The sequence below is a fragment of the Ovis aries genome, chromosome 1 (genome assembly GCF_016772045.2).
Source record: "Ovis aries strain OAR_USU_Benz2616 breed Rambouillet chromosome 1, ARS-UI_Ramb_v3.0, whole genome shotgun sequence".
NCBI lineage: Eukaryota > Metazoa > Chordata > Mammalia > Artiodactyla > Bovidae > Ovis > Ovis aries.
In genome coordinates, this window is record NC_056054.1 from 103,251,761 (window position 1) to 103,257,665 (window position 5,905).

At 42.1% G+C, this 5,905-nt stretch overlaps 1 long non-coding RNA gene across 1 annotated transcript; it reads left to right on the forward strand.

The window, feature by feature from the left end:
- The first annotated feature begins 4,168 nt into the window (after window positions 1-4,168).
- Window positions 4,169-5,408, forward strand: LOC105615733 (uncharacterized). The gene is made up of 2 exons (XR_001041779.4): window positions 4,169-4,206; window positions 4,886-5,408. It is a non-coding gene; the product is annotated as an uncharacterized LOC105615733 (long non-coding RNA).
- Window positions 5,409-5,905: the final 497 nt, after the last annotated feature.

The following is a 5,905-nucleotide window of genomic DNA, read 5'->3' on the forward strand; positions in this document are numbered from 1 at the left end:
TCTGTGTAAAAGGCTCTAGATTTGTCCACCTCAGTTCAACTGACTCAGATTTGTTCCTTTTCATTGGCTGAGTAACATTTCATTGTATGTATGTGCCACAACAACTTTATCCACGCATCTGTCAATTGACATCTAGGTTGCTTCCATGTCCTGGCCATTGTAAATAGTGCTGCAATGAACACTAGGATACACGTGCCTTTTTTAAATCACGATTTTCTCAGGGCATCTGCTGGGCCATTTGGTAGATTTAGTTTTTTAATGAATCTCCATATTGTTCTCCATAATGGCTGTATCAATTTACTGTTTTTAAAAAGTTTTATTGTGTTAGGAACACTTAACATGAGGTGTATTCTCTTAAGAGTATTTTAAGTATATAATACAGTGTTGTTATACACAGGTTTGATGTTGCAGGCAGATCTTTAGAACTGATATACCTTTCAGGACTGAAATTGTATACTGTCAACTAAAAAGTATAGTCACAACCTGAAAGGAGACTTTTATTTTATTTGGTGGGAAGTTTAGGACTCCAAACCCAGGAGACAGCATCTCAGTAGCTCTGAGGAAAGTGTTCCCCTTGGAAGATGGGAGTCGGAGTGAGGCTACATCCAAATAAACAGCAAAACGAGCAGGTGGGCTGAACATCAAAGATCAGATATCAAATTAAGGACTTTAGCATTGGATGTATGGGAAGATTCAAGCCTCTGGGCTCACGGAATTCATTGCTTTCATATGTACCTCAGCTATCTGGGCCAAATCCTGTTTCCTTGCTCACCTTAAGTAGTGGCAGCTGTGGCCGATGGCTGCTCCTTGTGTTCCCCCAGGGCCTCAGCAGTCACCATGGCGGGTGGCGGCACCTGCTGGATTGAGCTTTGGGAGCCCGCATTCACATTTGGAGGCCAGAAATCGCTGATGGCTGTGACATTTCTTGTTTATTGAGTTGGCAGTAGAGAGTTTCATTTCACAATACCTATTGATTCAGTTCAGTTCAGTCACTCAGTCATGTCCAATTCTTTGTAACCCCATGAATTGCAGCACACCAGGCCTCCCTACCATCACCAACTCCCGGAGTGTACCCAAACTCATGTGCATCTAATCAGTGATGCCATCCAGCCATCTCATCCTCTGTCGTCCCCTTCTCCTCCTGCCCCCAATCCCTCGCAGCATCAGAGTCTTTTCCAGCGATAAGCAACACCCTTTAACTCCATGCCCATCCTCCCCTGGTTCCTGGCAACTGCTATTCTATTCTTTATTCCATGAGCTTCACTGTTTTCGATACCTCATGTAAGGGGATTCATGTGGTACTGGTCCGTCTCTTCCTGGCTTATTTCTCTTGACGTAATGTCTTCCAGGTTAGATCATGTTGTCTCATAGGACAGGATTTCCTTCTTTTCAAGGAGGAATAATAATCCTTTGTATGTATATACAACAGTTTACTTATGCACTCATCTGTTGATGGACATTTATGTTGTTACCACACTTTGGCTACCGTGAGTACTGCTGCAGTGAACTTGGGCATGCTAACATGTCTTTGAGACTTTGATTTAAATTATTTTGAGTAAATAATTTAGATGTAGAATGGGTAAAACATATGATAGTTCTATTTTTTTCATTTTTAAATTTTTGAGTAACCTTTATATTCTTCACAATGTTTATACCATTTTGCCTTCCCACTACCAGGTACAAGGGTTCTTTTTCTCTCCATAATCTCACCAACATTTGCTATTTTGCTTTTTGATTATAGTCATTCTTCACGTGTGAAGTTTTACATCATTGTGGTTTTGATTTGCATTTCCCTGATGATTAGTAGTGATATTAAACTCCTTTTCATGTCCCTGTGGTTATGTATATACATATATATATATATATATATGTCTTCTTTAAAGAAACCTCTATTCAAGTCCCTTACCTATTTAAAATTAAGGTTGTTAAATTTTTTTCTATTATGTTGCAAGAGCTTCTTACATACTTTGGAAATTAACCCCTTATCATAAATATAGGGCTCATATTTCCTTAAGCCTTGTAACCAGGAAGAGATAATTTTGAATTTATTCTGGATCAGCTTCTTTGATTTTAACCCTCATTTTGCCACTTTTGTTATTGTAATCATACCTAATGGACTGCTTTGGGAAGATAACCTGAGCTGCCCACCTGTGAGGGACTGCTGCTGCTGCTGCTGCTGCTGCTGCTGCTGCTAAGTCACTTCAGTCGTGTCCAGCTCTGTGTGACCCCACAGATGGCAGCCCACCAGGCTCCCCCATCCCTGGGATTCTCTAGGCAGGAACACTGGAATTGGGTTGCCATTTCTTTCTCCAATGCATGAAAGTGAAAAGTGAAGTCGCTCAGTCATGTACGACTCTTCGCGACCCCATGGATTGCAGCCTAGCAGGCTCCTCTGCCCATGGGATTTTCCAGGCAAGAGTATTGGAGTGGGGTGCCATTGCCTTCTCTGGTGAGGGACTGTAAGGAAGCAAGTCTAACATATTCCCCTGCCTGAGGCCTTCCATACTAGGGGAAATTTGCAAGGACTGAGTAGTCTTTTACTTTGTTTCCCTACCTCCACCCCATTTCTGACCCATAAAAGAACCTGGCAACCAGGCCCCAGCAAGATGATTATTTGGAGGCACTAGCTTGTCATTCTCTCAGTCAGCGGGTTCCTGAATAAAGTCCCTTCCTAGTCTAGACGGGCTTCCCTCATAGCTCAGTCAGTAAAGAATCTGCCTGCAATGCAGGAGACTCGGGTTTGATTCTTGGGTGAAACATGAAATTTTTCTTTTCATTTTTTCCTTTTGCTAGTCTAGACACATCATCTCAGATTCACTGCAGCGAGCGGAGCAAGCTTGGACTTGGTAACAGATTACTTCACATGCCTTATATTAGACATTTTGTTGTTTCCATAGCACAATTTTGGGGCAAGTATAGTTTTTGTGTCTAATTTACAGCAGTGTTAATAAGCTGATCTTCAGGGCAGTTGGTAAATATTTAATGTCCTAAAGTACTGGTGCCTATAAATGTCTGCTAGCCCGGGCGCTCAAGGACCCCCATGGAAGGCTTTGTGCTTAGTATTAGCTCTAGGTCTCCTGGGTTTCAACAAATTATACTAATAAATTCCTGATGGGGTCTATGTAACCCTTAGTTTATTTGTGAAGAGAAAAATATCCATGGATTGAATGGTGGGGTCAATGACTCGTGGTGCTTCATTCCCTGAGTATACTAAGAATGTCTGAAAACACACAAAATGTCATTTCCAAAAAAAAAAAAAAGAATGGCAGGATAGAGTCAGTTGAATTAACTGTTGTAGGGGAAAGTGGCAGAGGATATTTGGGGAGTAGTACTGGAAAAGATTAATGGATACAGCCTAGACATTGAGTCAATTTAAAAGATAATGAGAAGAGAGGAATTTAGGTTTCTAGTAGACTACAAGTTGCTCATGATCATGTTGCTACAGAGACCAGATCAGTGTATAAATCTGCAAAAGTAGAGCTTCAGCAAAATATCTCAACTTGTGATCTTATGGCCTGGAAAACTGAAGGATCAAGCTTTCCTATCAAAGTCCATGAATGGAGCTGTGTGAAAAATCTTCTGGCATGAGACCGCCAACACCAGAAACTGGAAAATTAGAGAAAGAAGATACAACTTTGTGGTCTCTAGTCATTTAATTGTCAAGAAGAGGCTAGAGACCAGTGGGGCATGGTGTAAGGAATGTGAGTTTAAAAAAACTGTGGGTAGGGATTAAGATATGTGAGGTTAGTAAATTCTAGTCTTGATGATCAAGGGAAACAAAGCTGGGTGCTGGCAGGTGAAATGGAATAGGAAGGAAGTTTTAATAGCAGATTCTTGGGGGCTGGGAGTGGAAGAATCACCAAGTCTGACAATGCAGGAGCAACAATATTGTCAAAGAATTCCTCATATTTCCTAACCAGTGCATAACAATGGCACAGGGAGTATGTGACAAGGTCTCTAGTGAATCACTCTGCACTTCCTGAGTGAAGGATAAAGAAGTCCGTGGACAAGAGAGATTTGTGATATCAGCATGAGTGTGGCAATTTACTTTTGAGATTGCAAGCCCATGGATTTGGGTGGGAAACAAGTGCATCAGCCAGTCCTGGGATATTCCCCCTGGGTGGAGCTGCCTGGTCCTTATAAAAGGAGTCTCCATCACAGCGCTGTCATTGTCGTGACCATCATAGATCTTCTCTGGAGCCTCAGGTGAGCACTCTTAGAGATCCTTATGGAATATGGGTGGTAGGGTATAATTTGGGGGTTTAAATGGCTTTAATTGAAGCAATTAGTGCTCTGTGTGGGAAAAAGAAGATAATGAGGATTTAGGGGTGAGTTTTTGGTATTTGGTCACGTATGGAATCTTAACTGTGAGGAGAAAATGGAGTCAGAGGCACAGTGTTAACCTGAGAGAGAGTAAGGGGGATGAGATACTGTGCTGCAGCACAGCACACATTAGTTCCAAATGCCCCTTTCTCAGCATTCAGTCCCACCGAGTGCCTGGTTTGGGCCTTTGCATTTCTCAGAAGCCCACAGTCAGGTCAGCTTGGCCAGCAACCAAGACCTCATGGGAGAAATAAGTAGAGATTTGTTTGGGGATCAGCTACAAGTTTATTATCCTGATTCTTCTTCAGAGAATATTCATATTCGTACAACACCTTGTAGGTAATTTTGTTTTAGAAAGTGGTGGGTGAAGGACAGACTAACTGGAAAAGATTGAAGATCTGAGGGCAAGAGATATTAAAAAGGAAGGGTGAAGAAGCTATAAAAAACCATAAATACTGTATTAGGAATCAAGAGTCCTTAGTGATGGGAGGGTTGTTGGCACAGCTAAATGTTCTACCAGTCGGACTCTAGTTATTTAGAATGTTGTCTGTTTGTATTTCAGATTCCTTGAGATCCAGGAAAGATGTCTCACCACCAGCATCCACATCCGTATCCACATCCACATCCGCACCAGCATCCGCATCAGCATCACCATCAGTGCAAGGAGCCCTGCCATCCACCTCCAATAGTGTACCCACTGAAGTGCCATGAGCCTTGCCCACCCCATCCATGCCCACCTCCAGTGAGCCAGCAGAAATGCCCTCCTGGGCCACCATGCCCACCATGGGAGCAGAAGTGTCCACCCAAGTGGAAGTAACAGCACCATGTTCCAGGCTCTTCCATTGTCCTTCTTTCGGCCATGGTGATGGATTGCATCTTCCTTAATCTCCCTCCTGGACTGCCAGCTGACAGAGAAAAGCCTTGGTTACTGAAGCTGACACCATGTTGGTGGAAGTGCAGTAGGATCATCGCTTGATCTCTCTTTGCCATCTGTGTGTCTGTATCCATGTTGCGATCTCTACCCCATGAGGAAATGGTGTGTTTATTCCTTTGCTTCTTCAATAAAGCATATTCATAGCCCATTAGTATGTCTTTCTTTTGTTTTCATTTTGTTGTTGTTGTTGTTGCATATAGTGTTTTTCATCTCTTCTGTCAGCTACAGGTATTCTGAGTGTTCCTTTTCACTCCCATTGGATTATCAGAATTAGACTTTTCCATCATTGAGTTCAGCTTTACCTGAAGTATGTATGTTTGGACTGGATCCATCAAAGAATTCCTTCAGTGGTTTCAGTCTTGTTTCTATCTTTGTCTACCTTGAAGACCCTGAAAAGAATTCAATTCTCTCAGTCTCAGATTCCTTATTTATAAAACCAGCAGGCAGACTCTATTCAACTCAGTGTACTCATAGAAATTAATTTATTCACAAATGTTTCCCAATTATTAACACGTGTCAGGCAGTCTCATATGTGCTAGGGACATGAGGATGGTGACTAAAGTCCTTTTTCCGTCTAAACTCTTGAAGGGAGTTTGCACAAACACACACACACACACACAGATACAAGGCAAATAATAGTGATGCATG